The sequence below is a fragment of the Acartia tonsa genome, chromosome 3, assembly GCF_053477335.1.
Source record: "Acartia tonsa isolate MP-2025a chromosome 3, ASM5347733v1, whole genome shotgun sequence".
NCBI classification, from domain to species: domain Eukaryota; kingdom Metazoa; phylum Arthropoda; class Copepoda; order Calanoida; family Acartiidae; genus Acartia; species Acartia tonsa.
In genome coordinates this window covers 42,962,999-42,971,658 of record NC_137262.1, presented here as the reverse complement: position 1 = coordinate 42,971,658, position 8,660 = coordinate 42,962,999, and positions in this window count along the sequence as shown.

Sequence of the window (8,660 nt, the reverse complement as noted above, 5' to 3'; positions counted from 1 at the left end):
TGCCGGGGGGATTTGGGGTTGGGGGAAAATTAGGTACTTGAACCAAAGAAGGGGAAAATGTACATACTTAAAGGTGTAAGGAAAGGCACAAAAAAGGGGAAGTGGGTGAAAATTGGGGTAAATATATCCATAGAGCGGACAAAACAAGGAAAAGAAAAGAGGCGAAGTGATTATTACGGTAAGTAATGGCGGAAGGGAGGTGGGGAAATAATTTTATAATGTGCCATTACTTCCGTCTAAAAAATCAACAGCAAAAATTGTCAAACTTGCAACATCAGAAAAGAATATATGTTTAAATGTAATCAAATAAAATTGCTGTTTTTCGTAATAGTATAGTTTAGAAATTGACATTATTCTAAAAAAGGATCAACAAGCAAAAGATATAAATATACAGCTAAATATAATGGAACATATCCTATAACAAATATTAGGCTATCATAGGAGGTTGATTTTTCTAAGTCTTATATTTTGCTTTACATAGTCAAAAGACGAAGAAAACCCTAACGCCTAGGCTAGCTTAGTATTTTTTTAATAGGATTTGATAGCAAATAAATATTTCAAATTTATTCTATTTCATCTGAATTTAATATATAGCATTTTATGTTTGTTATTTCGATTTTAACAGTTCTAAAGATTATTCTCAATTTCACGATTCTATTACACTATTTTTTGGCGCAATTTATATCACACCTATTTTTATATCCACAAGAAGATAGATAGATACAGACTCAACAGAGATGGATAGATAGATATAAAAATGGATAGATAGATAACCAGAAGGATGGAGAAGAAGCTTTAAAAAGCCCCTGGGCCATTTGCGATACCTTTCCTTATATCGCTCAAAGCTCTATGTCGGGGTTTTGCTCTTTCTCTCATATAATAAAGTAACTGGATGTATGTTTGTATGTTTAGTAGGATCTCGTAAATTGCCTGACCTTACAATTTTCCTTAAGATAAGAGTAAGTTGTAGGCAGGTTTTGGGCCATTTATAGAGGGTTTGAACAAGATAAGTCTACCTAAGCAAAAAAACACATATTAAAATTTAAATGTGAAGTAAAGTATGGATAACAAACATCTAATATCAACTCTTCCTTAATGAAAAAAAAAGATTATTGTGTTAAAAGTAAAGTTGTTTAAATTTTAATAAGAAAACTTTACTTAGTTGTTAAGAATACAAATTCTTATTAAATACTTATAAATCCTTACTTCTTGAATTATCTCTTCGAGTTTAGGCAAAAAGTAATTATTACTATAATGAACGGTAGTAACTGACTGACGTACGGATTTGCCCCAGTATGGAGTAACTGTGCTTCTGATAAAAGTAAAAATTGAAGGCAAAAACAGGAAATTGGATTTACACTGAAAAGGTAGAAAACACAAATGAAGAGGTTTAGTGATTTTTTAACCATAATATTTGTTTTATTTTCAAAGGTTAGGATTTTTATGCAGTGAGGTTTTATTTGAGGTCAATAGAATGATATCGGCATGAAACATGATTGTATATTTTGTTGTCAATCAAAATAGCAAAAACCAAAAAATCCTCGAACTTTCATAGAATTTTTACATAATGTAAGATGAGATTTTTTGTTTAGTATTATACAATAAGTTAGTAAGATGAATTTATAAAATTCATGTATTATGAAGAATGTTAATTTTAAGGTTAAAATTTCTTTATTTCGACGTCAATATTTAGCAAATAGTTGCTTCTTGGCTTTAGAAAGCACAAAATTTCAACATCATGGCTCTTTAAAAAAATCTTTTCCAGTATGGCTTCGAAACCGATCAATATCAGCTGCTTCTCTGCCATACTGAAAAATCATGTATAGCATCGTATTAATGACAATTTTCACGAACATTAAAATAAAAATCATAAAATATGTTAGCTCGGACCTTCGGCCACTCGGCGCTAACAAATCTTTTAATATTATATTTTTTCATTTTAATATCAGCGAAAAGCTGTCTATAATACGATGCAATAAATAACTATTCCTGGAAACTTTCCCCATTCTTGCGTATTAGATACTATTATTCATTATGAAAGATTCGTGTAACACGCCAAAACATAGAATAATAAACCATACAGTAGAAAAAAAAGTTTCAAAAAATTATTTTAAATCAATTCTTTCACATATTGCTCTAAAAACTGTTGCTCCGTCAAAAAAAGATTTCTTACTTTTGTGCAACATTATAATCAGTGAAAGCAAAAAAAACTAAATGCTTTATATTACGAAAGAGGCGGATACAGAAAAAAGGGGCTAAATCAGAGAGGGAGGGGACATTGTGCTGTTTATTAAGTTAGTCCTCAAAGTTTTATTATAACCTTTCTAATTTGTTTGATTAAAAATTTTGAGGACTTTTATTGAATTTTGATTGGTTGGTTTATCGCGAATAGTGTCCAAACACTTAAAGCACTAATTGTAATCTATTGAAGGGTTAAATTTGTGTTTATCATGGGGGATGTACATCATCTTTCGGCCAAAGATTTTCTTGTATAATTTTGTTTTACAGAGTAAACCAAGCTACCTGGCAATAAATCTAAATGTTATATAAAATGCGTCAAGAATATTTCTCAGGGAAAGTGCAAAAATTTTGGCAAGTATCTGATTAATTCACCATGCCTTTCTACACACAAGAAAAAAACATGGAGGAGGGAAATATACCCTAAAAAAAAACTTAATGTTCGTAACTTAATGTGCTTACTTTGTCAGCACGTGGTTTTTAAAAGCGAAGCTTTTCTATAATTAGGGTCGGTCCGTCCGTCCGTACGTCTGTCCGTCCGAGATAGATAGCTTTTATTCGTTAATTTAGGCATGTTAGAATTGTCCTATCGATTTCAAACTTTGCATGATGATTCCTGTAGTAGTTGGGTATGATTTAGAAAGCGTAGCAACTCTATAATCATTACCAGAATGTCCGTACGTCCATTTTAAACATGTTGATTTTTTTACTTTTTTAACAACAAATTTTCAAGTGTTTTAATTATCCGTTTGATCTGATTTTTGGTATATTGATTCCTGGGACAACAAAGAACAATATTATAAGCGAAGCAACTCTATAATCAAGTCCAAAAATGTAAGTATGTCCATAAACATTATCCTGTTTTTAAGCAGTTTTTCAACAAATTTACCTACAATTTTGATTCGACATTTATAAATTTATGTTCCGATTTTTCAGTTCAGATACTATACAAGTGTTAATGTCCGTTTGTCCTACCGTTTCAGTGCTTCGCTTTTATGGATGTTGTCATCCTTGTTTTTATCTATATTTTACTACCCTGTCAATTTGTCAGATTATAAGGTTATAAGTTTAATTATGCCGTTTCAAAGGTATTAAGTAACAAAAATATTCTTTGACTTTAAACTAATATTTGAATATTGAATGAGAAAAATTAGAATTGTGATTGTGTATTATCTATTTCTCGTGAAATAAAAGACATTAAAATTACTATATTTGATAAAACTAGATATCCTTTACAACAAGAAAACAAAGTATTCAATTATAACAAGAAGAATAACTACCAAATAAAAAATTATATTATTAAAGACAAAGGGCCAATATGTAAAGAAGGAAGAAATACATTCGCATAACCATTTTTAAAAGCGAAGCTTTTCTATAATTAGGGTCGGTCCGTCCGTCCGTCCGTCCGTAACGGATAGCTTTTTTTGTTAATTTAGACATGTTAGAATTGTTCTATCGATTTCAAGTTTTAAATGGTGATTCCTTTAGTAGTTAGGTACGATTTAGAAAGCGTAGCAACTCTATAATCATTACCAAAATGTCCGTACGTCCATTTTAAACATGTTGATTTTTTTACTTTTTTAAATAGCTTTTTTCGTTAATTTAGGCATGTTAGAATTGTCCTATCGATTTCAAATTTTGCATGGTGATTCCTATAATAGTTAGGTACGAGTTAGAAAGCATAGCAACTCTATAATCATTATCAGAATGTCCGTACGTCCATTTTAAACATGTTGATTTTTTTACATTTTTAACAACAAATTTATATGTGACCTAATTATCCGATTTGTCTGATTTTTGGTATACTGATTCCTGGGACAACAAAGTACAATATTATAAGCAAAGCAACTCTATAATCAAGTCCTAAAAATGTAAGTATGTCCATAAAAATTTTCCTGTATCAAGCAGTTTTTCAACAAATTGATTTACAATTTTGCTTTGACTCTTATACATACGCATTCTAATTATTCAGTTCTGACATTATACAAGTGTTAATGTCCGTTTGTCCTACCGTTTCAGAGCTTCGCTTTTATGGATGTTGTCATCTTTGTTTTGTAATGAAGCTACTCTATATTTCACTTTATCTCTCTGTTCGTCCATCTGTCCCTAATGAAATGGAGGAAATGGATTTTTTCCGGCTGCTTTTCTTCAAGATAGACAGTTGATTTTTTTGTAAATATTCTCTATTCCAATGTGCATCTGGTATATGATTTACTTGGTCACCCGGTCTGTCATTCATGATGCAAAAAATATCAAAAGTACAAATTATTAATGATGTTGATAGTATTTGTTTTAAAGTCTTTAGTTCTGCTAAATTTTTGAAGTATAAACTTTTTGTCAGACTTTGATTTGTAAAGGTATATTAAAAACTAATTTAGTGACGAGCAGCTACGCTCTTGTAATAAAAGGGGGTAAAATGTCAGTCGTGTAGGCCAAACTAGGATCTAGATTCCAAAAATAATATTTCTGTAGAAAAACAAGGATGATAACATACACAAGTAGCGCAGTATAGATATGTCAAATGGTACCGTAAGTAATTTATAACACTTTGCTTCAAGAGGAACTTTTTAAGTTTAAAGGAACTGGCATATTTCGACTTTCCCTAAAAGTGTTTGTCGAGCATTGGTTACTTTTCCTCTGTCAAACCTCTGGAGCTGGCCCTAACCATGAGGGGAGGTGTCAATACCTGAGAGGCCCTAACCCTGTGGTGCTATCTAGTTCCCAAAATAACCTAACTTAAAGTAATAAACAAACAAACCTCCCACCCTCCGTCTCTCCCCCTTATTTTCAAATATTTTCTGTAAACTATTTAGGGAAAGCTCCGAAAAAGTAGGACAAAGCACAAATTGTGTCAAAAATTATACATGTGACGTCATAAAAATGAGGGATTATCCATCTCTTTTTTAGGAGGTTTCTTTCCCACTTTTCCTCTCATCTCCTTCATTTTTATGACGTCACATGGATATTTTTTGACAAAATTTTGACACAATTTGAGCTTTGTCAAAAAGTAGTTCTACTGATACCAATAAACTAAATTTAAATCAACAAAAATTTACATATTAATTATATATTGCAATGAAAATACAGACTTATATAGAAAGAATTTTATAGAAGCTCCGCAACTGACAATGTATCCTAAAATTAGCCTAACAATTATTTACAACTTGCAAAAAATAATTCTACGATTTTGCTGGTTTTTAATGTTTGCAGAAGTGTTCACAGTTTTCGCAAATAAATATTTAGGAAAAGAATTTTTTTCATTTTAAGATCAGGTCTTCTTTGGATAGTTCTATCTAGCGAGGATAAAGAAGGAAAGGTATACCTTTCCAAAAAAGAAAAAGTATAAGTGGCTACTCCCCTCATGAATATTTCCAAAGAGCAAAGGATCTTGCAAACTACTGAACCGATATGGTTCTCCTTTTCAATTTAGTTTCTCATATATTTAGGGAAGGTTTATAATTTTTCGAGGGACTGTATCACCACCCTCCCATGAGTAATCGCCCCTAGATAAAAGGATCCTGCAATTTTTTTACTTTTTCTTTTAAAAACTAAAATTGAAAATGGGTGGGGCCTCCCCTCAACCCACACCTTAAATGCCCATAGAGTTCTCCGGGGGGCGGAGCTGCATGTGTAGTTATATTTTGATAATGTTATTAAGCATTAATCTGTAAATTCCAATCATAGCAAAATTGTCAAGTCCTTTTGCAATCAAAAAGAAACACCAATACTGCTAAATACACCCCAAGAAAGGTATTACAATTTGATACACAAATAGAAAACATATAAAGCTAAAAACGATGTTACTATATGACTTGCAAGGGACGTCCGTTTACAGTGAATTTAGCTTGATTTGAAATATACGGCTGATTTTTTGTGAAGATTCCTTTGCCAACTACTCTTTAACTCATTGTGTGTAGACTTTGTTGTTTAGAGGAAATTTTCTCGGATGCTATTAAAGATAAAATGCGTAGTTTTGTTCCAAATATTTAGCACATTTAATACATAACTAATTTTCGGTGTTTGACAAAAACAACTCTATATCTAAAAGGTCTATAATGTCTTAAAACTGCACAGACTTCTATAAGACATGTGTCGGAATATTTTGATATTTGGAAATGTCAGTTTTATATCTCAGCATGTTCTATTAGAAGCAGAGTCACTCTATAATCTCTGTTTGTTTTATCTGTCAAAATTTTCTCGGCTGCTATAGCTGTATTAAATTTTATTTTACAGAGTCCGACGATCATTTTATATACAGGGTACGTGACATAAATCGGGACATTTTTTTAAACGGCCATGGCGCGAAAACTACTTGACCAATCAGGACGTTTGACCCCACTATAGAAAGCTTAGGTAATGACCTTTTAGCACAAAAAAATGTTTGGACGAAGATGGACGTGTACACCGAGCTGGCCGCACATATAGCTTATTGTACGTCTATCTAGTATGCTATAGTAGAGATGGGGAATGGACTTTTTAATGAACTTGAATTTACTCGGCTGCTATTTAAGAAAGCCGCTTTAACCCTATTCTTGTAACCATGGAGTATCTAAACTCACCTTTACCAATGCCTATATATTATGCTATGATTGAGATTGAAATTCTATGGTAATATTTTTCTTTCTACAGATGATATTACTCATTTCACTTGTCTGTCTGTTTGGTTACCCTAGTAATTTTAGTTACTTTTTTTGTATTTAGAACTATTCTGTTTATGGATGTTATCATTATTGTTATCTTAAAATTACATATTTAGCAAAAGTTAAAGGTCTATTTGATCCCAATTTGATTTTAAATTGTAAAAAGGTTAAAGCGATGGCAAAAGCAATATCTAAAACATTCAAGGGGGGTGTAAATAAGGTTCGACCCCTCCCCAATCATAAAATAAATATAGTTGCCTTTTGAATTTTTATGGTTTTAAGCTGTTTTTTTGCCCCATTAAAAAAGCCCATTGATGCTAAGGGTGTAGTCACTACTTCCCTTTACAATTAAGCACAACAAATATAACCATTCAACAGATTTTAAGTAAACAAGTACCTAAACAAAAAATTATTGTGTTAATGAATATCATAAAATTTATCATAAAACAACAATTAATATCTTGAAATTGAAAATTGGCGGCGAAAAACAAATTTTTTTTGCACATTTAATTGTTAACCTTGTAAAAATATTTGAATGTCATGAACAACAAACACGCACATGCATAATATTAATCAATACAAGGATTTTTTACCAAAAGAATAAAATTTGTAGGTTTTGTTAATGAACTAGTGATTTCCCTCCTAACTTCTAAGGTCCTATCCCCAAAGATAAGTTTGGATATATTTAATTTAAATAAAAAAAGTAGGGATGTGTATTGTGTAATTTATGAATAGCAAAGGATTTATACTCTCTTAAATCATATTCAGCTTCATGGAAAAGAAGAGCTGTGAATCACTCATCAAAGACAGTTTAATAACCTATAAAACTTGGATTACCAAACTAAAGTTTTATCAGAAAAGTGTAAGATTAAGCTCAACTTCTTTTTATACTAACGACATTAAATAATTATTTAAATTATAAGCTGGACTTCTATCGACTTTTAGTATATTGATTAAATTGATTTCTGTTTAATAACCTAAGGCATATAACTTTACAATTTTATTAATAAAAACAAGATTTGCTAACAATCTTTAGACAAGCCTTGTTTATCAGTTAGTCTGTTCATAAGTTAAACAAGGATGACAACAATCACAACCAATAATACAAATGAAATTTAAATCTTATTCTATTGCATAATACAATAAGGTTTTTCAAGATCTCGTTACCTACTGAACAGATAGAGTCCTCTATTTTAAGGAATCGTTTCAAAGACCTGTGGTGGTGGTTGTCTAATTTACTTTTTAATGAGTCTTGTGATGGTTTTATGCTATTTTTCTGCTCTTTTCTAAATTTAGATGCTAGATGCTACGTGCGCAGCCGCTAGTTGATTAAATAGTAAAAATAGTTTAATATTGTAGCTTTCAAGAAAAAAGATATTCTTTAACATTTAATCCTATTATATAAAGTAGTAATAGTAAGCGTTTCTTGTCTGTCCCATAGGATATCGCTAACCGCTGAACCGATAGTGTTCTCCTTTACAGTGAAGCTACTTATAGGTCCTGGGAAGGTTTTATACTATTTTTGGGGAGGGTGTCTTCACCCCCTCTCCCCCCAAAAATATTATTTTTTATCCTTAGAAACTCAAATTTTAAATGGGATGAGGTTGACTTTTCCCCCTCCCACCTTAAGTGCCCCTAGAGGCTTCTAGGGGGCGTAGCCACTAGTGTCCAATAATTGATTAACCATACCCATTTTTATGTTTCAATATAACAAAAATATTGATACAATCGCTCAACTTTATTGAAAATACATTATTTCTGTAGAAAAGTTCATGTAAGGTT